The sequence below is a fragment of the Bacillus rossius genome, chromosome 1 (genome assembly GCF_032445375.1).
Source record: "Bacillus rossius redtenbacheri isolate Brsri chromosome 1, Brsri_v3, whole genome shotgun sequence".
Taxonomy (NCBI): Eukaryota; Metazoa; Arthropoda; class Insecta; order Phasmatodea; family Bacillidae; genus Bacillus; species Bacillus rossius.
The window spans coordinates 325,223,283-325,249,157 of record NC_086330.1 but is presented as its reverse complement, the minus strand read 5'-3'; the positions used below and the strand labels follow the sequence as shown (position 1 = coordinate 325,249,157).

At 37.3% G+C, this 25,875-nt stretch overlaps 2 non-coding genes across 2 annotated transcripts; one reads left to right on the top strand and one right to left on the bottom strand.

The window, feature by feature from the left end:
- Window positions 1-7,786: 7,786 nt before the first annotated feature.
- Trnar-acg (transfer RNA arginine (anticodon ACG)) lies at window positions 7,787-7,859 on the top strand. The gene has a single exon. It is a non-coding gene; the product is annotated as a tRNA-Arg (tRNA).
- Window positions 7,860-8,755: 896 nt separating this feature from the next.
- On the bottom strand, window positions 8,756-8,828 carry Trnar-acg (transfer RNA arginine (anticodon ACG)). Its single transcript has one exon. It is a non-coding gene; the product is annotated as a tRNA-Arg (tRNA).
- Between the last annotated feature and the right edge of the window lie 17,047 nt (window positions 8,829-25,875).

Below are 25,875 nucleotides of genomic sequence, written 5' to 3'. Positions count from 1 at the left end.
TGATATATTTCTCGGCTAATATGCATTTCAATGATAGATATGTCATTTACAATAATTAATAGTGATGGGACTTATCCCTTTTATGCTGTGAAGTATATACTTTTATACTTCATACAGTAAATAGCTCTTAACCAGCATATCAGTTTTGAAAGTTTGCATTGTACCAAAGTGTAAAACTAGCCTTACATACATTGTTTAAATACTTCCTGTATTTGGCCAGTACGAAATACGATACATAAAAAGGTATAAGCACTTATGAACTTTTTACAAAGAGCACTACACTAACATGTCTTCATTATTTTACTATAGTACACTTTTACTGCTATGGAACTAATGTTGTCTTATGTGTTACATGACAGTACCAGGTGGGAACAAAAACACACACACATTATTATAGCTGTTCGTAAAACTAGATTTTGAAGTTTTTATTATACATGAATAAGTCATGTCAAGATATCTTTTTAAAACAACACACACTTCTTCAGCAATAACATATTGGTTATATTATAATGTTAATGATTATTCAAGTTTTATGATAGTAGTGCAAACAAAACCTTAGTCATTGTTTTGCATTTGCTTCACAGGTTTGTACAAAATTATTTTCTTCCTACACTTCATCATCACTGTTCATGTCTCTTCCAGAAGTGGGCCATTCCAATATTTTATTGTAGAACATAGAATACTCTGATGGTGTTAAATGTATTACTTTAGCAATATCTTCTAATTTACGAACATTTATTGGAACATTGCCACTGTATGCATTCTGAAATGGCAGTGGTGGACAGCACGTGCCTGGTTTTCTTAGGTGGAAGATGTACTTTGTGATGTCATTGCCTATGAATGTGGATGCTTGAACAGATCCAGGCAAATCTCTACAATACACAAACTCGCTGAACTGTGCTGGGTTGAACAGTACTTTCTGTTCTCTTGGTGTTCCCCTACCAGTATCCACAGAAGAGCACACTCTCTTGTAATATTGAGGCCACCATCGCTTGAAATCCTTGATGTCGTCTGATGTAATCACTGTAACTGAAAATTTGTTGTGTTTGCTAGCTTGGAAAATTAATTCAATGTATTGATAGGTTGTGTAAATCCTGTCTACTTTCTTGATTAACCGCTTAACAACACCAAAGTCACGGTCACATGGTAGGTAAGAATGTCCGCGTTGCGGAAAGTAGTGTGAAATTTTATCAAACTTACCTAAATCTGTTAGTGCAAGTAACATCCTGATGACTGTATGATTTTTATTTTGCCCTCCGCAGTTGTCACTGAAAATGTGCACTTCTTTCACTTGTCCAGACACTTCTGTTTCTAAGTATTGTGTAAGAAATGAACACACCTCATTTGGAGACTTGCAAGCAATGCCTTCATGATATGTATAGAATCGTGCCTTGCCAGTTTTTAGGTTGTGGATGCAAAAGTTGTTAACCCACAGCTGTCTATAATAGAATATCTGTTGTACAGGTATATGTGGTAATGGTAGGTTTTGCATGTAGTTACAGCAAATCCCAAGAACATCGTTTCGTTCCTTACAAATTTCTTACACCTCCTTCATCTTACTATAAAACTTTTCACTGCGCCTTTTGTGCACTCAAAGTTCTGCAACAGCTGCCTTCTTAGCCGATTCACATAGTGTTGTGTTTTTTATTTTGACGGTCAACTCCTCACATTTGCTACAGGTGTCAACCTGTGGTCGTCCAAACCTCAGGGAAAAGTTTTCTCGCAAGTAGTTCTGGTAGTATTAGTATTTTACACCACTTGAAGGATATTTTTCCAAAAACATTTCATGCATTATTTTAACTTTAAGACGAGCGTCCAAATACCTGGTTTCAGTGTTTGAATAATGAGTGACTTTAGTTGGGAAAGATGCAATGTGGTAATGTATGAGCTGGCACGTTTCTTTTGGAAGAGCATTGCTCTTTTCATTCTTTCCCCTCATATCTTTGGGATACTTTCCTTGAGAAAGCAGACTGCATAATCGCTCAACTTGCTTCTTTCCAATACCATATGTACTTGCAAATGCTGCTTTACAAACACTAACTTTCAAATTATTATTCTGCAAAACATAATATATGTACATACATTTTCTTGGTTTTCCATTTTGCACCCTAGGTCTTCTCCGTGATATTGTCTGCACCTCTATTAATCTTTGGAGATGAATGTCCTGTTCATCCTTTGTAGAGAATGCATTCATGCTTTGGATTGCATGGATGTAATCGTCATCAGAAAGTTTAGTGAAACACTGCTTTCGGCATCTGAAACAATCAATTGTAACACACAATTAAGTCTACTATCAAAACTTAAATGTTACATGTTTTCAAACAATTAACAGGTAATTTAGCTCTCACTTACCCACATGGTTTTCCTGTTGCACGGGGTTTAACAGTTTTCCCAACCCAATTTTCAAATTCTTTACCCATAACTCTGCTTTTCTTAATAACATTTCCTTTATACATTTCTTCACTACGGCCTCGTTTTCTTTTTCTACTTTCATCGATTGGTGTATTCATCTTAGTGGACATTTTAACACTGTTTAATAACAAAACACAGAGATAAAACAAAAAAGCAGCTATTTTTTTACATCCAGTTGCATTCCAAAGAGAAATTTCTAATGTTCTATAGTGAACAAGGAGATTGCAGATATCTTGGCATTACAGAAAGGGGACAAGTCCTGGACTTGTCTCTGTTCTGCACTGCACGCGATAAATGTGTGTTTATTAAAAGCATTGCAGACATATGGACATGTTCCGTTTCACCACAGGACGATGTAGTAAAGGCCAAATAATGGTTTCCTAGTCATAACTATTTTTTTTTAAATTGTGGACTTATCTCCTTTCTGCAATGCACCATTCAAATTTCATGACCAATAAAATTCCAAAAAAAAAAATTTCATAAACATATTATTCCACTGATCGCGAGTACATAATTGAAGGACTAGGTGGTAAGATCCTCAGTTCACATGTGGCGTTGCTGTAGAGTGAATAAGCTCTCTTTAGTATGCATACAGGAAGTTTGTTGAAGAATCATCGTTGACCAGCTTGATGGAAGGTAAGTCATCGCCCGTGGGGACCATGATGGCGGCCACGCCGACGACCGTGGAGATCGCTCTATGGAAGGTGCTCCATCGTCACCAACAGCACTAAAGGAACCATCAACATGTGCGACTTCTCCAGAAGAAGGAGAGACTTTAACGAGTGCAGTGTCACCCGATGGGGAGAATTCGAAGACTGCAGTACCACCAGCATCCATGACGACCGCGGGAGGTTCATCGACATCATCGATGCATCAGTGCAGGTACCGTGCCAAGTACTTTACAAAAACATCTAGTACGCGAAGGTACAAAAGTAGCGGGTGCCCGAATAATAATTCAAGAAAATTGTATCTGTGTGGCAAATGAAAAAAACAAAAACACAAACCAAAATGCTTGATCGTCCTGATAGGTCAAAGCAAGACGAGAAAACCTGCACAGGTCCAGTTGCACCTAACATAGGGCCTGTTTGGAAATTCTGTGGCAGAACCATTATCAAGTGCACATGCTAGGCGGCATGAATACTGAAAATGCCCATTGAACAAGTAGATAATTTCTTCACAATGCGAAAGGTGTGGCTACATATATCGTAGACGCGACTATCTAACAATCAATTACAAAATCTGTAACGACAGGTTAGCAGATATGTATTGGCTATTCAATCTGTGACACTCTTTCGAGTGCCACGTTGTGTTTGCTCAGGCTGTGTGTGTGATCGAGGCGCGGGCGCAAATCGTGCACGCTATCTGAGTGAAAGCGCGCGCGGCGATCTGAGTTAGTTGCTGGTTTTGTCGCGCGGCGTTGCGATCTGGTGTGTTTTTTTGTGCTGTTGGTACGCGAGGGAATTTAGCGCTTGGGTGAAGGTATTGGCAGGAGTGGGCGTGTGTTAGGAGTTGGTAGGAGACAGCTGGTGGAGTGAGTTGATGCGAGTCGCTTAAACGAGGAATGTCGTACCTACTGAAGGGAAGGGTTGGAGGAGTAGTAAAAGGCGGTTAACTGTGAGGAAGCTTCCGCAACAAATGACGAGACGTTAAAAAAATAAAATAAAAATTTAGCTGCGCGCCCGAGACAAGAGTAAAACGGAATAGAGGCTCACCTTTCATCGATAAGCTAACGAGAGTTATGAATTCAATCAGCATTAGTTTCACGAGGGATTGTGACGATGAGTAAACAAGTGGAGAAAGAAATGAAGCCGAACTGCGTCGGAGTATTGGACTGGTCACGAGAATAAAACGTTTTGCTCTCATAAATCTACACGTCGGGGTGCCAGAAGTTGTAATAATATTTTTTTCCGAGGACAAGAAGGAAGTTTACTGCAGAGAGAGTTTTTCATGGCGAATGAAGATATGAAGAGTGCTGCTACGAGGATACCGTGTTCTACCTGCTTGGATATTGAAGTAGAAGCTGGAGTCTACGAATAGAAGTTTTGTGAAATCAGTGCAGCAGTGATGTCAGCGCGGCGACTTCAAGGCGCGTCAGCGGCTGGAGAGAATGGGGCTGCTCCTCCGACACTTCTGTAAATTGCTAGGGGCAATTTGATTTTTCTTCATAGATCAGTTTTCCTTCAAACTGTAAGTGTTGACATTTTTATTTTTTTTTGTGGATCTATCGAAGATTTATTTCTCTCATAATTAGGAGTCTAGGCATGTGTAGGTTTTCCTCAGATTTAATATTTTTTTTTGTCTCGTGGAGTTATGCTCTGATTGGTCGCTATGTTGTGTCGCTTTTCTTTCGTTGTGCTTTTTTGGTGCCGACTAACTATTCGGCTGTAAAATCCGGCGACTAGGAAATGCTGAGGCTTAGTCAGGTTTGCCACACAAATAGGATGAGTACTTTGTAAAAAAAAAATCTTCCTTTCCTGCTAAAGTAAATTTGATTTTATTACGTTGGAATTTAAATTATATTTATTATATTTATTGGTGCTCACCTGGTTTATCTTCATAAAGTAAATTCGTAACAGAATTAGTGAACTGAAGAAACTTTTGTTCTTGGTTAGGTATAACTATAATACTTGTTAGGTGATTATTAATTTTGGAAATGTTTTGTGGTATTATATTGTGATTACAAGGTACATAGTAGGTATAGACTTTATTGCCAGTCCAGCTTGAAACATTTTACCAAAACAGGTGTTTTATTATAATTTGTTTTAGCACAAGTGCAGATACATTCTTAAATACTCAGTAACTCTATCTTGGCGCTAAAAATGTATTTATTATTGTGAATAGGCCAGTGACCTAATGTGTATGATATTGATGTGTGTAATAGTACCTGAACAACCAATTTAAATGTTTTTATATCGATTGTTTATATATTCTATTTTGCTATATATATATTATTTTTTTATGAGATTTTTAGTGGGGTTAAGTGGTCTGGTGTAACCGGTGCACCGGACGACGGGGGCAGGTGGTTCCAGAATTTGTGAGGCTGGAGGTTGTATTGGAGGGGAACGGCCTGTATGCCCCCTTTGCTATAGACCTTGACCCCCATTGATTATTCTATTTTATGTGTCTATTTTATATGATTTTAAGACTGTTGGAGTCTGTAAACTGAAGTAATGCCTTCTTCAGATGTGGAATATTTACTGTGTATATTTTTCTTTAGGAACTGAATATTATAAACTAATACCATCAGCCTGGGTTTATTATTATTATTATTGTAATCCAGCCTTCTGCTTGGTCCCTATTAGTGTTTTCTGGCCCGGTCAGGCAAAAGAGGGGGTTACAAATCTAAAAAGTTATTTAGACTTGCATGTTAATTTTTTTTCCCGCCTTCTCGTGACTCTCTGTTCGCCTATGCTTATGGTAGTTATTCTATCATCAAGACTATAGTATACGATGGCTGCAGTACCATAAACGATGAAGATCTTGGTGGCATCCATACCATTTTCAGCAGAAGCTTTTCGGTCCAGCCTGATCTAGCATATACAAACCTAGATGGCATAGACGTCCACAATCGCGTAGATCTCGATGAAAGCGATCTTGATGACTGTATATATTCCATCGATAGCTGCACCGACATTACCGAACAACGGTTTCTTCAGCGGAAGAGACCAGTACCATGTCATGACATGACGAAAACACTTTGTCTACATTACCGGCAACGGCACCGATCTTGTCATATACCAACACCGCTGTGCTCTTACCACCCACGCTAAGGTACTGATACATTTAGTGATAAGACATTGTAGCAGTTGCATGTGCCATGAACAGTGTTGCTAGAAAACCCGGCTCCAGTTGGGAACGAGATTGACAATTGGTAATGAAGTGTCACGAAATGATGCTCTAAAACTCAAAGATGAAACACTGATTTTATAATCATATGGAACTGAAGGAATCGACGATAATTTTGTCTGTTCTTTCATTTTGCAATATATTAGAATTTATATCTACTTAATACAACTCTAACACTGACTGACACACAACGCACAGATCGAAAAGTTGGGTAAGGAAGCATATAATTTTGCATAGAAGTTCCTTATATAATGTAGGTGGGTACTAAAAAAGTATTTTTTTTTTTAATTTATCTCCTAAAGGGGTTAAATAGAGGATGAAATTTTTGGAAATCCAAACGGGCACACTGATTGACACACAATGCACAACTTAAACCAGTGGTTCTAGATGCATGCAATTCTGCATATGAGTTTCTTGTATAACATAGCCGAGAACTAAGAAATTATTGTTGAAAAATCATCCTCTAAGGGGTTTAAAATGTTGATGAAATTTTGGGAAATCCTATCGGGCACACAGCTGGTAATAATGTAATGTTTGTAAAAAATATTTTTATTACTTATTTTAATCTCACATAGAATCAAACCTGGGATTTTAATTTTAGAAATCAAAATTTATTTAGTATTTTTGACCAGGATCAGTGATAGAAGTACGGCAATAGATCGGATCAATCACTATATTGATATGTATATTTTTAAAAGACTTTTGTATATATTTTTTAAATATTTTAGATGATTTTTAAATAATTTCATTATTGTGGCCAAGCTGGTCAATAAGATTGCGGACCCATGATAGTAAACAATATGGTGATTGACACTAGTGCACCCTAGCAGCTAAAAAGGAAACAATATTGTGGCAGCGTGCACTCTAGCAGCTTATAACCTAATCTAACATGGCGGCGTTCAATATGGTTTCCGTGACTTCACACCGACTGTACTAATATATAGTCTGGTATTGGTCTTTGTGATCAGTCACCTGATAAATATTTTGAAGGAAATATTGAATTTTTTTTTAAAGTGTATATACCAAGAATAAAACACAGTACCTACCTTCGAAATCCATGACGCAAGTGCTTTTTTATATTTGATAATTTTATTGATTTTTAAAAATACTTTAATGAATATATTATTAAATATTATTCGGCGGTCTCAAACAAAGACTCCGGCTTGATGGCGTATGAAGTATCTTTTATTAAATAGTTGTTATATTTTAAGAAATGTTTTTTTTTTTTGAAATTTTAGGTAAAAATGGAATCGGAGTGTCAAATTCCCACAAGGTGTCATACTTAAGCCGATATGTCAGATTTCGAAATTAGAGTTCAAGGTTCGTGGTAATGGTCAAAGTTAAGGTCATCGGTATCCAAGATAGCGACTTTCTTCTCCGGTCATTGACTCGCTTCTCCGCTCCTGGATACTGAGCCCTTGCAGCCGGACAGACCAATATACACTACTCTTAATAGAATTGTGCAAAGTAGGCATTATATTCAGACAATCAATATTTATATTGCAGTAAAATGTTGTATACTATCGAAGGCCCTGTGGCGCAATGGATAACGCGTCTGACTACGGATCAGAAGATTCCAGGTTCGAATCCTGGCAGGGTCGTGGTTTAAAAACTTTTTGAAGCAGGTTTGTCACCAGATATGTTCACAAATTATCATATTGCTGCAAGAATTTGACCACACACTCAAAATACACTATTTGTTTGGAAATATCGTCGTCATAGGAACCTTCTGAAATGAAAATTCAATATATTTCACAGCATTAAATTAATACCTATCATATAAGGTAATGTTAAATATAACTTTTGTTAATGCGAATTATTTCTGGCACCCTAAAGTATTAATAGGTACTAAAAAAGTTATTTTGGCATTCACAAACTAGTGACTTGGTTAGTTGTTGGCATCTGTGATTCACACAAGGCTAGGTTAGAAGACATCCTTTGAAGGGGCTCCCCTACCTGGGCACACATACGGCGAGTAGAGATTCAGAAGAAATTAAGAGATTTGAAAACTGCTCAAGTTATCCGAGTGACGTCTGTTCGTGAAAGATTTAAAGGTTAGCTGAGGGCCTATGAGTAGTTTTGTTTCCGTATTTCGTTTTTCCGTGAGTGAAACAGGTCAAAACGCATATTTTCATAATAATATTTAGACATGAAATGCCCGGTAAAGGTCTTTGAAAGCACTAATGAACCTTGCACTTCACCTTTATTCTCCGCCATATAATATTATTAATGCCAAAATAACTTGTTTCGTACCTATTAATACTTTAGGGTGCCAGAAATAATTTGCATTAACACAAGTTATATTTAACATGATCTTATATGCTTAGTATTAATTTAATGCTGTGAAATATATCGAATTTTCATTTCAGAAGGTTCCTATGACGACGATATTTCAAAACAAATAATGTATTTTGAGTGTGTGGTCAAATTCTTGCAGGAATATGATAATTTGTTAACATATCTAGTGACAAACCTGCTTCAAAAAGTTTTTAAACCACGACCCTGCCAGGATTCGAACCTGGATTCTTCTGATCCGTAGTCAGACGCGTTATCCGTTGCGCCACAGGGCCTTCGATATGTTACAACATTTTACTGTAATATAAATATTGATTATCTGAATATAATGCCTACTTTGCACAATTCTATTAAGAGTAGTGTATATTGGTCTGTCCGGCCGCAGGGTCAAGGGTGTAGGAGCGGAGGAGCGGGTCAATGACCGGAGCAGAAAGTCGCCATCTTGGATACCGATGACCTTACCTTGAACATTACCACGAACCTTGAACTCTAATGCCGAAATCTGACATCTCGGCTGAAGTATGACACCTTGTGGGAATTTAACACTCCGATTCCATTTTTACCTAAAATTTCAAAAAATTTTAAACATTTCTTAAAATATAAAACTAATTAAATAAAAGATACTACGTGTATATATATATATATATATATATATATATATATAGGCCTATATCTATATATAAAAGTTGCTAAATTACACAAATATCAATCAAGGAATTAGCACTAGACATAAGCCCCTAATTTTTTTTTTAATATAGCTGTATCATCTCAAATGACAAAATAAGAATGCGTTCACCTTAAGGCGGGATTATAAGTGTGGCGCTCGATGGTGCTTCTGGCGCGGTATCGCCTCTAAGCGCTAGGCTGTGTACTAACGCTCAGTCTTCTCGTTGTGCATACGGAAACCATGAGATCTGAGTTATATATATATATATATATTTATATATATACATACACACACACATTATAAATTCAATAATTTTATATTCCGTGCGGAATATGTAAATATTTCCGACAGTTATTTTACGTTTTACGTTATTCCACATTTCTGAATATAATTTAACACATTGGTGTTTAGGTTAAATTATTTATTAAATTATTGAAATTTCCACGAAAACTGTTTTATTCATTTCGACTGAAATCTGAAACCTTTGATAATCATAAAGTGCTATGAATTAGTGACCAATTGAGTGTGTGTGTCTATGTATGTATATAAACGAGTGAATATCGATTAAATTAATTAAATAGCTATACAAATAATTTGAAAAATGTAACATTTGGTGTTGGGGGTAGGGTTAGGATATTAAAAAAAATAAATGTTTGGGGGAAGAAATTTATATAAAATACGGAAGTAGTATAGGAATGTATGTCCTGGCACAGGCTTCCACAGGAGGAGCCGGAGGAGACGACCGCCATCTTGGACTGTGAGGTCACGGCGGCCATATTGGACACAATATTCCTAAAAAAGACCCAAAATTACTCATAATTCCTAAAAATGTCTCTATTTCGAGGGTAAAATTCCCGTTTTGAGGGATAATTTTCCATTTTAGGCATCAAAAATGACAATGGCTATGAAATTCCTAAAAAACGGCTTCAATTACTTAAAACAAGCCACCTTAACAATAATTAGGATGCCATGGCAGTCATCTTGTGTTAAGACGTAACTGTTTCAATTTTCGTTACGGCTGCCATTTTGAAAATCCGTAATTCTTATGCTAGAAAATAGGGGAAATTTTAAAAGTTCATAAAAAATTAATTAATAAAACTATATTAAAATACTTAAAAACACTATCGCCATCTTGGTGTCTAGAAACGTCGCACATGTCATTACGCCCACCATCTTGAAAATCAATAATTATTATCAGATTTTAATGGGAAAATATTTAAAATTTATAAAAAAATTAAGTAACCATATTTTAATAAAATGTTATTTAAAAAACGCACTTACTACCTCTATTCAAACCCTGTGAGGGCAATAAATTTAAAAAAATGGGGATGGATCCTTTTTCCACGGAAGCCACCGACAAACTGACCTCCCACTACTAATGCCAAGGTATCGTACATATATCGATAACTATTATGACTTCATGTCCGCCATCTTGTTTTCGTCTGCTGGAGGCCACCACCTTGTTTTCGTCTGCTAGAGTTTGTTGCCGTTATATTAGTTTAATTATAAGCCACTAGAGTGTGGTAATCAATTATTATTACTGACACCCGCCATATTGACATTTGGATGCCATCATGAAAATTCATAATTATTTAGCTATGAATTCGGGAAAAATTACAAAATTCATTAAGTAAATATGAAATTAATATACTGATTGATTCGATCGATTTCTGTCCTTGGTTCAATACTTGATCGACGCAAAAAATTATTTTTATGTAAAATAATAATTTAAATAAATATGGTAGAAAGTCTTAAAAGCAGCTTAGTTTCCTTACCAACCGGCCTCGAGTAAGCCGTTATGACTACCATCTTGGAAATTTGTAATTAATTAGCTATAAATTCGAAAAAAAACAATGGTTTTTACAAATACTATTTATTACATAATTTCTATTCTACTAAAGGAACACTAGATAAAGTTAGAAATCTTATAAACATTTAGTCTTGCATTGCCTTAGACTGACTAATTCTTAGCTCCAATCGGTTTACTGAAGACAGAGACCAGCCAGATCATTTGCCCACACAGTCTTTTTTTTTTCTCGACAGAGTTTATCGATAATATTTTTAACAGACTACCTCACATCGCCGGAATTCAATGGGAGTATTCACTGTCATGAAGCATATTTCTTCACTTTTTTCTCGGACGGATATGGTTTGCCATAAACATAGTCCAACCACAAGTTATATTTCAAAGGTCCGTAAGTATCTACTTAATCCGTAAGCTGATTGATAATATTCTGCCTGATGTCAAGAAAAGTACAAATGTCTTTGGCTCCAACAGTCTTAACCTCCAACGGTCTTTGGCTGCAACAGTCATTGGCTCCAAAGGTCAAAGCCCCAATTATTCAATTTCTCCAACAGTTCCAAGTGCTCCAAATGCACCAACTTCTCCAAAGAACCAGTTGCTCCAAGAGCTCCATTACCCCAATTTATCCAATTGGCCAACCGCTCCAAGTGCTCCAAAGCTCCAAGTGATCCAAAGCTCCAAATGCTCCAACAGCTCTAACTGCTCCAATTCTCAAAGTGCTCCAATTGCTCTAATGTGATCCAATTGGTTCAAAGTTCCAACAGCACAAATTGTTCAAAGTGCTTCAATGCTCTAATTACTCCAAATATATTTGGCTCCAATGTCCAAGTGCTCCAATTGCTTTAATGTGCTCCAAAGTTCCAACAGCTACAAGTGCTCCAATGCCCCAATTCCTCCATGAGCTCCAAAGCTCCAATTGATCCAAGTGCTCCAACCTTCCAATCGCGCCAAGAACTTCAATGCTCCAACATCCATTGGCTCCAAAAGTCAATCCTCCAATGCTCCAAGACTCTAACAGCTCCAAGTGCTCCAATGCTCCAATTGTTCCAACATCTCCAAATCTACAATTGCTCCAAGAGCTCCAATTCTCTAAGTGCTGCAGCTACTTTATCTACATCATCTACATTGAGCTCCAAATGATTTCAATTAGATCTTTTGATCGAACTTAGCCTGATTGCTGGTATGACTATTATTACTCTCCATTTTGTCTGTCAATGGTGGTGACTGACATTTTTAAGTTAGAAGTTGTATTAAGAAAACGAAGAATTAGATAGAAATCAGATTTCGAGAAATGAAACAATCACTTTTGAAATCCAAAGTATTATTTATATTTCAATTTTATACACATTTAAGTAATACAAGTCATTGTTGTATGTAGCCAGCTTCCCTCAGTTCTTTGAGTATGAAGGATACTTCTTTGATGTGCGAATAGTTTACTACACAAAGCAAAGAATGTAGAAGTCTTAACATGTCAACCAATATGTTAGGATCTTCCCATGATGCGTAATTAATCTCTTCTGCTGTCATATTCCTTGCATGTTTATAAAAATAATAATTATTAAGATCTCTGGAGTCTTCCGTTTTAATACCAGCATCAAGGTCACATTCATCAACGACCCAGTGATCATCGCAAGCTTGGTCAGAATAATTTATTTTTAACACCTCGTTTCCAACGTTTTTATTTCATCGCTTCATCACAGTCTTCGAACTCGTGAGATTCAGGTACATCATTAAGTCTTCGATCATGTCTGCCTCAGATGTGTCATCATAGTCTTCAATCATGTCAGCTTCAGATGTTTCATCACAGTCTTCGTCCTTGTCAGCTTCAGATCGTTCTCCGTTGCTCGCATTTTCATGGAGACGACTAGAATTTGATGTAAATATCTTTTCGTTTCTCATGAAGTTGCTACTTTCTTCGTTAGTTTTAAATTTTAAATTGTTATCGAGATCTAGGATAGTATTTTTAATAATATCATTTTTACATTCTTAGTAATCGTTATAGTCGTCCAGTAATTTTCCTTCGTTCCTCTTTCTCGGTGTTGTAGCCCAGTCTTCGTAACCTTTAGTCAGCTTAGTTGTACAGGTATTGCAATGTTTATTCAAGAAATATATTCTACCAACTTATATCTGACACTGACTGCAACTAAATAGTTTTTGGCATGGACCCAAAACCCAAAATACACTCCTTTCTCTGACGTCGTTTAGCGTTTTTTCTTATGGTAAACTCCTAGCTTCAGTAACTACAGCGATGTCGTTTTGATACAGTGACAGACAATTAACCAGGATACATGTTAGCTTCTGCGATTAATGCCAGATGCAAATTGAGAATTTTCAATTGGAGCAATTACTTAAATAGTTTTTTTAAAATTTTTTATCAGCCAGAGTTATTTGTTTCATACAAGAAACTTATCGCAAGTAGTCCTGCTTTGCAACAGATGGTGCCACGTGTTGCGTGGTAACAAATATTCTTCTTCTTTATGTGGGATGCGGGATGCTCTCTCTCGATCGCAAGAGGAGGGCTTCGATAGACATCAAGGAGTAGGAAGTTCGTCTTGCATTATATTGTTTATCGTTTTTTTAAGACTTAGTAATCGTTTGAGTAATGATTTTTTTGTTTGAATTGCACCTGATAAAAATATAAGTGCTGATTTAATAACAGAAAGTCAGTAATTAAATGTATCTTTTAATAAAATTGCATGACTCACTAATTAAAAAAATATTTCATGCAGAAATAGATTTCGAATAAATAAACAGTAGCACTTGGAGAACATCAACATATGTCTAACCAGGAATATTCAGTAGCACTCGGAGAAAACCAACAATATATTGGCAGAAATAATCAGGAGCACACGAAGAAAACTAACGTAGGTTTTCCTAAATATAGATTAGAAGAAAATTATAAAAATTTCTGAAAATAAAATAAATATAAATAAAAAAATACAAAATAATAATAGAAATCATAATGAACGTAATAAAAAAAATAAAAATAAAAAATACAAATATAGGGTTTTGTGCTAGTACTCTATCCTTGCTAAACAAAGGAGAATTTAACAAGTTTGCACAAGCTGTTTATATATAAATACAGTAAACTTCCTATTATCCGCGGGCGGATGATCCGCGCATGCTACGAAAAAATACAGCACATATGTAAATCTGTATTTTATTACAAGTGAGCATATTTGAGCTCTACCGACGAGTGTATTGTGTGCAGTATACAGTAAAACGCCACAGGCCTTCTCGGAACTCACGCAGTGTCTAATGAAGTCTCTGAGTACGTACAGTACTGTATCCTTGTTACGAAGCAAGTACCGAGCACTTTTATGTTTACTTTACTGAAATGTATTGTATGTTAATTATTTAGTAAAATACTAAAATTTTAGCATCATTTAAAATTTTTTACTGTTAATTGTAACTTTTACTGTACGTACATACATTTTTAAGTTGAAATTTATGTTTCCTTTTTTGTTTTCTATTTTCGGCTCTTTTGCGGATTATCTGCGATTTTCACTATCCGCGGTGCCCCTGCCACTTAATTTCGCGGATAATCGGGATTGTACTATATATATATATATATATATATATATATATATATATAACTAGTGCATTTGTAGGTTACAATATTCCAATAAGATTTTTACAATACAGAACTTAAAGTAAAATCCCTTAAGAATGACCACCATGTCTATTTTGAATTTTTTCACTAGCCTATTCATCGGATCAATTTTATTCTTGAAGATATTCATTGTTATTTAAGCAAATTAATAATTACTTACACGTAATAATACTTTGATAATCAAATAATATGGTAAATTATGACTAATGAAAACTTTGTAATGAAATCAGACATTGTGAAACCGGACCTAAATATTATTATTGTATTTGGCAGTTGGGAAATGCACGAATATTCTTAAATATTATTATAGAAAAATACTTGGTGAAAAGTTTTTATTACAATACTATATAAATTATGACACTTTTAAATGCATATTTTGGGAACATTTATATTAATCATTGCAATTAAAAAATATTTTTATTAGTTGGCTTGGTGTTTTAGAGACAGAATCATCTAAAATAATTTGATGTGAAAGTACCACTTTTTTTTGCAACAGTATTTTTAAAAGATCTGCACCTGAGTTAAAATATTAGTAAAAATTAGTAAACTGATGCACTTTCTGTCTTTAAACTTAGCAGAAAATGTTTACAACTGCGTTTGCAATAGCATACATATAATGTCTTAAAATTTTGTTGGTAAATAAGTCTTATAGTTTTGCGACCGCAAGTTTGTTATTGCGAAGCTATCGTGCGCACACTACATCAATATCCATTATATACACTGGTATTTTGTGCAGAAAAAAACAACTCCTTTGGATGGGCTGAAGCATTTCTTTCACACCAGATCAGCGTGTGTTGTCAATACGTTTACAAGCGACCCTCCGATAAGAGAAGATATCAGACGTAATGATTAATCTGAAATTAGTCTGAAACCTCGTGGTCACATATTTATTAATGCCCACACAATTACTGCGATATGATCGCCACCCTATACAAATATTATAGGTTTGAAATAACATGTGTATATTTTTGTGTATTCGCAAACGTCTGCATGGGTACCAAAAAACAATTTCAGTTTAATTTTAATATCCTACATTTTAATATGGCATTAAAGGATAAACTTAAATGTTCGGCTAGCATATAATCGCCCTAGGGAGCGGCGAAACCTCTGCGCCACCCAGTGTATGGTGAGCGATTGTCGTTAAATTTGTCCGCTTGATAATCACTTCCGAACAGGAAAAGGCAGGAGGGGGAGAGGGGGGAGGGGCGAAGACGGGGTTGGCACGAACAGGGATGTTCCAGGACGAAACAGCACGTAGTCACCCAGCGATTTGCATGAGTTTCCAATTTCCCCGATTGGTCGACATTTCCAATCCTCCCCCTCCCCCTTTACCCTCAGCAAAACGTTGCCTAGCAACCTAACCAAACACCCATCCTCACGCATGTTTTGAATCGAAAATATTCGCTCCATCCCGAGATGAGAGTTTTTTATTCACGCCCTCCCCCCTCCCCCAAGCTTTGGCAGGCAATAATCTAAACCCATAAATTTTTCGAGCGAAGTTAATTTCAAATGGAATGTAAACGGATACAGAAACGTGTAGCATTTTCGGACGGGAGATTTCGAAGAGCAGATCTGTTTGCGAAACGGATAAGCGAGGGACTATGGCGGAACGAGGTTTTGGAAATTTGTCACACGCTCGTTCGAAGCTTATTTCGTTCAGATAGAAAACTTTTTTTTTTTTTTTTTTACTGAAAGATAGCTTCATGGTTCCGACTTTTTAAAAGTCATGTCATAATATTTTATCCCTTAGTATACAAATTTGGCCTCGTTGAAGCATATTAAGTGATTTAATAGAGTGACTTAAGTTCAAACTGACTGGCTACTACAAGAAGCTTCCCCTGTGAAGTCTTTGGCATCAAATTTTGAATTTATTTTTGAAAACGACCACAACAGAAAACATACTGTCAGTTGACACACTTTATAGTCCGAGAAAAATCTATGCCTCAACGAAGGCAAGTTTTAAAAACTAAGATATAAAAAATAAACAACCTAATCGTTTTGAAACCAAGATGCGCCTTTTGATTCCTATCTCTCCAACTTAAAAACATTGTCACTTATATACACAATAATTGGAAGCTCCATTAAAAATATTATTTATTGTCAGAAATTTTACAAACGAAACGATTACTTGTTAGCCTAACTATGACTTGAGGTCTTTTAACTACAATCGATATTGCGTTAAGTTGTAGGTATTTTGTTAGTTTTCGCACGCCGATGACCCGGACCAAGTGCCGCTCTGTTTAACCAACGGGTTCAAGGCAGGAGACTCCAGACCCCGACGTCGTTTTGTCCCGACGCTGAAGCCCTGGCCGGGTAGTGCAACGCGAAGACACAGCTCCTCGAGTTGTAAGGATGCAAATGTATTCAACCACGGAACTTCCCCGTCGGTACCAGAATATTCAAATTGAACGAAAACTTTGAACGCCCTCCTCCCCAAGGGGTGAACAAAATGACAAAACGATTACTCTTGCTAAAAAAAAACTTTACGTAGAGGGGGGGGGGGGGGAAATGGCATAAACCTTAATGTAAGAGAGAACATGGAATGTACATAAAATGACAGGTACCTTAAACATTTGTGAAGCAGAGTTTTTTTTAAATATAAGGTGTTTGTTTTTTGATCGTAGTCCAAAGGTATGGTTTATTTTAAAAATTTTCAAGTACATTTCATACCTAAATTTGGCTATACGAAATTTAGGTTTACAAGATTTTGCGTTTTAACTTGTTTTCAGTTATTTCATTTTGTTTTCAACTGTGTAAAACAGAATGCTTGTGGTACAAATGTGCAATAATGACAAAATTTTGAAGTTTCTATTTTATCTTAAAACATAAATTTTAAGTTGTTATGGAGTTAAAAATTAATGTATTTGCTAGCTGCCGTACCATATATTGATAGTTTAGATTTCGGGTTTATTAGCAAATACTTCAAATGCAAGCTGCATTAGGTTGTACATTTGGTTGTGTATATCCATACATGTATTTTTAACTTATTGGGGGTTCCGCTTTCAAACCTCTGCCTGTAGTTTTTTTTTTGGTAAAGAGATGCACACAAAATATGTTTTAACTGGATTTTATTTTTACCCAATTATCTAACTACTAGGGCAATACAATTTGGCAGGCAATTTGCACTCCAATTCTCACGAACGTGCTAAATTTTATAATTCTAGCTGCTCCATAATTATAGAAATTCTAAAATAATGAATTAATAACTATGATTTTTTCTGATATTTAACTCTTTATAAGGTATAACCGATAGTGATACGACCAAACGTTACAGAAATGAAATTGCAGATCTTTTCAAATTCAATATTTCTGTCAAGCTTGAAGAATGAAAGTGCCCATTAAATGTGAAAATACATCCTCAACGATGTCAATGTATCAAATTAGTTTTTGAATATAATGATTTGATACTACTATAAAACAATTGGAGCCATTATATATATATTTATGCAAAATTTTCTATAAGTAACACTATTGAAATTATGTTGTAGTTAAATTTAATATATGTAATATTTAAAACTGTTAATTTTTAGTATAAACTTTGTGTATTTGGAATCAAAGTAATTAAAACAATAAATTACAACATTAAATAATAAATTATGAAATCTATGTAAATAAAATATTTCAGAGATAAAACGTTAGTACATGCATGGGTAATGCAAAAAAAGTATATAGATAATAACTATTGTTACGAACGTGAGCGAGGTTGCGTCACGCGCAGGTGCAGAGCTAGCTGGGCTGATATCACATGCCGCTGTAACATGAGATGTGCCGTGCGAACCTGGGTCGCCGCTTCCCCTCCCTCCAGCCCTCAGCTCCCCACGCGGCGCTGTTAGTTTGACATCCGAAACCTGACAGCTGCGGAGTTACGCGAGCCGCCGACTCGTGTTTCGAGAGATTTCTGCCGTCGGGTCGGCGTGGAATGACGCGACTGGCCCCAGCCACGCTCGGGAGTTCTGGAAGGTGTCTGGGCTGATATAAAAGCCGGGGGACGCCAGCCTCAGGGAGTTCAGAGTGAAGTCGGGAGCTTTCCCGCGGCGGAGCTTCCGGGCGATAGAGCGGCGAAGAGTTCAGTTCCGGGCGATAGTGTCGCGGGCGCGGCGGAGTTCCGAGCGAAGTTCCGAGCGAGGCGTCGAGTGGGAACTTGGCGAAGGGGAAGTGCGACGGCGGCGGCGGAGTGCGGCGACTGAGTCCTGCGACGGAGGACCACGAGGGGTGCTGTGGTGAGAGTTGCGCCAGAGGTGCAGCTCAGCGAGGTGTGCGGTGTGTAAAAACGAGTGACTGAGGAAGCAACATTTTTAAGTACAATTGATTAATTGGCATTTTTAGATTATTTGCTAGTAATGTAAATAGTGGCAATAAATAAAACCCTGTGTGTGAAAAAATCTTTAATTGGGCTATCTCTTTACGAACCCTTGAATCGTAACATTATTTAAAGTTTTTAGAATTCATTGAATTTTTTTTGTTAATGTTGTCTGTTTTTATATTTGTCTTTAGGTTGGGTTGTCTTTATGTTTGTTTGTCTATTTTCCATGACACCATGCGAAAACTATGGAACGGCTTTCGATCAAGCCTTGTGGTTAGTAAGGTATTTGTCAAAATAAAACAAAATGCTCTAGATATTTTTAAATGCCACCCGTAAGATGGTACACAGGGTTATAATAAGTTTGTATAATTAAAATTATAATGTCTGAATGTAATAAAGTGGAAAATAAATATTGAGTAAAAAAAACAAACATACAAAATCCTAAATATCCTTTTGACAATTTTCTGTAACTCCATTCCTAAGGGTTGAAAAATCATATATTTGATTCTACAAGAGAAGGATTTATTAAACTGAGTTTGAGTATAATTGATACTTATTTACGTTGCACATTTATATATATGAAATATAACTAACGTGGGCAAAAATTAGGTGAGTTTTTGTTTCGTTACACACATACACACATATATAGCCGAAGGAAATCAAGCAGTTTCTTAAAACGTAGAAAAAAAAAGAGATACATAAAACATATTGGGAATGTATTGTGACTTCTTAGTTTTTTAAATTATAACCGCTAAAACGTGAGAATTGGGTGAGTTTATGGGTATTTTTGGGTATTTTTTTTATAAAATCATATGCCGTTAAAATAAACTGCTAATAGTAAGAAAATATTCTTCAGTTAAAAATTTTCTAAAAAAGTAATTAATTTGTGTTAAGACCCAAAATGATATTGATACTATTTGTAAGTACTAAATGCCGCATGTGTGTTATTAATTTACAGCAATTAGTTGAACTTAATAAGATAGATTTGCTATTAAAAACAGGGCCAATACAAATTTCACGAATAACACATTTTTATATGGAATAGGTATTTTTGGATATGTTTCTTAGTATATAATTTGAGGCTAAGTAGAGTAATATCAACCAAATTGCACTAAAAGATGTGTTTATTAAGAACATATAAAATGTTTATAAACCATAATCGGGTAAGTTTATTTGGTAAACTACAATACTATATTTCCAAACTTGTAAAGTTGGTATTTACAAATATTTTAGTTATTTCTATATATTATCGACAACTTATATCTTTTCCGGTAGAAAATATTTGATGCGGTGAAAATTAAATGTTAACCAAAGTATGAAAAAATAACATTATTTCTAAAAATTGTTTTTTTACAAAGTACATATTAAATGATGAATTATAAAAGTAAAGTCCAATATTTGTTTAAAATACGTAATACAATTTTAAATACAGAATATAAATAAGAAAATTATTGCAGTAATTTTTTTAATGATTGGATAAGTAGTAAGTGTAGAAAATGTTAAATAAGGTTATGGTAAAGTTCTCTCATTTGTAAATCCTAAATAATGTTTCAGATCCTAAATTTGACCTATTAAATGTGTAAAATTTAGGATCTGAAATCGTATATATAAGAAATTTATTCGTAAATGTTTAACTTCATTACTTAAAGTAAATATTTTTTTAAAAGTTGATACAATGTGACTATTTTCGATACAAAATTTCGTTGTATTATGGTAAACATTCAACATAAGTATATTTTTTTGGCCATGGAAACTTTTTCCGCTTGGTATAATTTGCGAGTTATTGTATAATTGATAATTTTGGGACCTAGTAAAAGTGCTATTGTTTGGAAATCAAATTTCACCAAATAAACAAATGTCAAGTATAGAAGCAGAAAAATCCACTATATTTATGAATTTTCACATAATTCGTTTTGATTGGGATGGATGTAAATTGGGCACACACACACACACCTACACACACACACACACACACATACAATTACACACACCTATATGTAAACATAAGCACAGAAACATAGACTGGAAGGTGATCTCATAAAACTTTTTTTTTATCCTACGGGGAAAAAGGCTAAAAAGAATAGACGTCTCCTCTCGGCGTAGCGGAGTTAGCCCGAGTACGAACATGAAAACCTCATTAGCGGGGCTAAAGGGGGAGGGGGTAGGAGGGTAGGAACTAAAAACAACGCGCCTTTCCGTCGTCGCCTGAAGGATGCTTGGAGACGTGCGATGGGATGTGTTTTGAGAGAAAAAAAAATGGGGGGGGGGGGGGCGAAAGAAGTAGAGCATTTCGCCGCCCCACAAACGTAACACATGGAGAGGGGGGCAGGAACGACAAGAGAGAGAGAGAGAGTAAAAAAAAACAATAAAAATTCTGAAGAAAAAAAAGAAGGCGGGGCTGTAAAAAGACGCCGAGCCTCGAAGGGCGGGAGTGCACTCCGTCAGCCGTCAAAGACTCAGTGTCTGCTTGCCGGTATTCCATGACACAAAAATAAGGGTTTAGGTGTCAAATAGGCTACGCCTGTGTTCCTAGTGCACGATTGGACACGGCCAGTCCCTTAATTTTAGTGAACGGATCTTGATGTCCTATCCGTTGCTGATCTATTACCCAAGTTCCGCGCATGCTCAGAGCTCACTTTTTAGTTGATTTCATCCAGACAGCGCACCCGCGCATGGTGCCATTGACTCGTACATATTCAATTTATTGAACATCGGGGGACCTACCAAGCGTGTTGGTGTGCCAAATGAATCTTTAAAATAGCGAAATGATCCTGGAACACATAATGGTCGTAACAAGAAATTATCGCAATTTAAAAAGTACCTACTTGAGAAAATTATAAAGGCGGTTCCATTTTTGTGCGGAGCTGGTGGTATCTTTAGGCTTTTTACAGTAACAATTGTATCGATGGATGCGAAACGTCCGCTAGAATGCGTCGTAACCAGCTTCTAGTCTCGCGCAGGGCACCGTATATTAAAACGGTTGCCGTTTTGTTTCCTTACTGGAATTCGGTATGGACACGTTCTGGAATACGGCCCGCGAGTTAGGTTATGGTTGTATCCCAACAAGGCAGTGCTTATTCGCTACCATACCCAAGCGTCTTGGAATACCGCCCCTTAGAGCTTAACGTGTGGCTGTAATGAAGGGGCCTACACACTACCGGACCGACCTTGGAGTGAGACAGTTCTGTCGTGTGTGTGTGTGTGTGGAGGGGGGGGGGGGGGCGAATGCGCCGACGTGCGGGGTTGACACCGCGGACAAGAAGTGGCGACAAGAACGGCTCGTGACGGGAGGCTGAGGCCTCTTCTTGTAACACTTTTCCTTGTCTAGCACGTCGAGTTTGGGACACAGAGAGCTTCTTCCTTAGCACACAACATACTGCGGCTTCTCCCGTCCGTGTTCAGTCATCCGGTCACAGCACCGATTTTACCGTTTTCCCCACAACATGGCGAATAACGAAAGATATGTGATGATAGAACTTTCAGTTTGTTGTAAAAAAATCATCGCTGCTCAGTGGCGAGGCGTGAGGTTTACATGAGGGAAAGCAACAACTCCGTTCACCCCAAAACACGGGGGTGAGGGGGGGGGGTGTCCGGGGGCCCTCCCCCGGGAAAATATTGATTTCAAGGTACAAAAGGGTGCTATTTAAGTAGTTTTCTTAACTGAAAATTGACTATTCCACAGGTAGAAAAATTGACATTTTTTAAAATTATAAACTATTTTTGAAAAATAATAATGTTTGGCATACATTATTCTGATAATAAAATACCTACTATACATTATTTATATACTAAGTGGGAGTGTAGTATCATCGATATCTGGTACAAAATATATAAACAGACAACACATGGCAAAGTAAGTACTTAAAATAAAGAGAAGAAGCTCATAAAAATGTACTAGAATAGTAAAAATTAAATGTTGGTATTTTTTGTACCAACACGAAAGAAACTATCTTCATACGTATTCAGAAACTCTGTTAACTGGTACGTGGTTATTCACAGTCAGTCCAGCGAGATTGCAACTCTCGAGCTGGGCTCCCGTATCCGCCACCCGCGGGACGCGGTCGGTAGCAGTTGGCACTGCTAGGCCGCCTCCCGTACGCCCACAAATCCCCCGCACACTGCCAGCCTTTGGTTACCCAACAGGGCGCAGGGAACTCCCAGCCAACAGCCCGCGAGAGAGATGCGCGCGCCCCGAGAGACGACCGCCGACTGAAACGCCACCTCGCCACCTGCCCTGCCGAACTATAGCGGACATAGCCGAAGCAGTCGGCGGAAGAATTCCACCGTCTGCTTCGGCCATGTTCGCTTGAGTTCGGCAAGAAAGCGCTACCTTCGTAGCTTCTACCACGTGTTTTTACAGCCAATCCCCTCCTCGAACCTTTGTACCATTCCACCCCCCTTCCGAAAGGAACTACTGCGGCAGCCTTCCTGCTGAAAGCGGTCCTACCAGCGCTTCTAAACCTAGCAACGCTTCTAAAACAGCATGTTTTGTGTGTCGACGAGTTCTTTTCTTATAGCGCACAGCGCACAGTATTGGGTCCCAAGGAGATAATGTAAAAAATACATACACCTAACTGCACGAGCCAAAGTAAAATACTATTCTGAATAAAATATTTATTTAAAAAATACATTGTCTGCAAACTGCCTCGGCAAGCACTGCTTGCCTTGCTTGCCCTGACGAGACGCCACTGTCACTGCTTGTGGAATATTAAAAAAAAAGTAAATGAGTCTTTCAGTACTCGCTAGTTATATCTAAACATCAAACTTATGTAACAAGCAAGTCCATGTGTTTCAATGTTGTTCGGGTTGCAAATATACTTTTCGTCAAGAAATTATCTTAAAATACTGCCCATCTAGTTAAAATTTACCAAAAAGTTAATGCTTAGTAAGTTTACGCACACTTTATAAGTAAAATGTTTATGGTACTACTAAAACATAAACCTTATGTATATTAAAACATATTATAACACTAAGTACATGTTTGTATATTTTTGAGCTTAAATTACTGAAGTCATTCTGTAAATCATTACTGCAAACAAACATTAACCTTATTGAGCTGATTCAAGTTTATTATGTATTATTGATACGAGTATAATATGGGGAGAAAACTGGATTCTTAAGGTATAACCGAATTAATTGGTTCAGTTTCATTTATTCCTCATGACTACACCATTAATTTAATTAATGCACTCAATATCTATATACATAACAATTAGTCTTACACTGGTCATTGAAACATTAACACTTTCCATTGGAGCTTGGCTCGACAGTGACTCGCTCTTCTGTCCGCCTCTGTCCACTTCCTTCGCACATTCAGCCACGCCGCGCCGCAGTGCAGTCCTCAACTGTCGCTCGTCGCACCTGACTAGCTCGCCAGGCCTTCACTCGCAGGTATCGCCTCCCGATAGATCCGGTTCGCTCAGCATGGACTACTTGCCCTCTTCACCTCTCGCTGTTCGCACGGGTATCGCCGGTATCACTCCCCGAGGGGGGAAACTCTCTCCGCTGCTACGCTCTTTGATCTTCGCTCGGAACTCTCGCGGAGGCCGGCGTCGCTGCTTTTATACTCTTAGCAGACTTTCTGAAACCACCTGGCGGAGGGGGGAGGAGGAGGTGTTTGGAAGTGTCGCGTCACATTGGGCCGACCCGACGCCCGGAAAGTCCAGAAAGGCGGTGTTTATTCGTGCCACTCCGCGCGGCGGCCTCGGAAAACCCGCAGAATTCCCAGGCCTCTAGAAGGGTCATTGACAGTGGCCTGAGGTGGTAAGGAAGCGAGGACCCTTGTAATCCGGCCAGGCACGCGACGCATGCCTTATGTGGATGGCCCGTGACGTCATTGACCGTGCGGGGCCACCAGCCAGCTCCGAACCTGGCGCGCGTCGCGGTCCTGTCTGAGTTCGTAACAATATTATTTTTTTATTTTTTTAAATGTAAAAAATAAACTACGGTGACGAGATTGGAACTGCGTCCCTTGCGGTTAACGACAATGCTTTGCCGCTGTGATACCGAGCCTGTTTACGTATCGTAAGGAGAATATGCATTATTACCATTGTAATGCCAGTTTTATTGGGTATTTTAAAACTTGAGAATACGTTTCACTAAGACTACTTTAGTTTACCAAATATATTCCGGGACAGTTTTACTGTCATGAAGTTTCATTTGGCACGCCAATACTTTTGATCTCTACTCTCATGTTTAAAAAAGTGACTATATACATGTTTATTTTGCTACACGTGAGTTTGCTAATATTTGTGACACATTGTCTTTAATTGAATTTCGATTCATTTTCACGACAATACCTACTCCTACCAAAAGCTAAGATGTTTACACGTCAAACATGATGCATTTTTAAATCGTGGTATTATGAACGCGATATTCAACAATTTTCAGGGAATCTTCAATATGAAGCCAGATACAACGTTCTGTCTTGGACTGTGTTATCCTTAGCTCGGAGCCACAGTGAAGAGGCTTGCAAGAACACGGACGTTTCGCCCAGACTGTCTTGTGTCGGCCCCTTTAGAGAAGATGAGTGACGATGAGATGAGAATGAAGCGTTGAAGGAAGCAATGAGTGGGGGAAATAAAACGGGAGTCTCCCAAGAAAAAAACACAGTTGCTCAAGGCAACATCCACCACGTTTGTCAACTTTCGAAAAATTGCAGGTTTGACTGAGCTAGGAATCGAACGAAGATCATCTTGCTTAGAGTCAAATGATTGCTTGGCACAGCCGTATGCATAGTGCGCTATGTTACTAATACTTGAACGAAACACTTTTTTACGTGTCTCTTAAAAAGAGAGAATAAATATTGATTTTTGTTTAAAAAAATCAATCCATAATTTATGTTCTTTAGCCTTCTTTCCGAACAATCGAAAACCGTTCAGGATATCCATTAAACACATAAAAATAGTTTCCATGCTGAAAGTATGTCAAACATA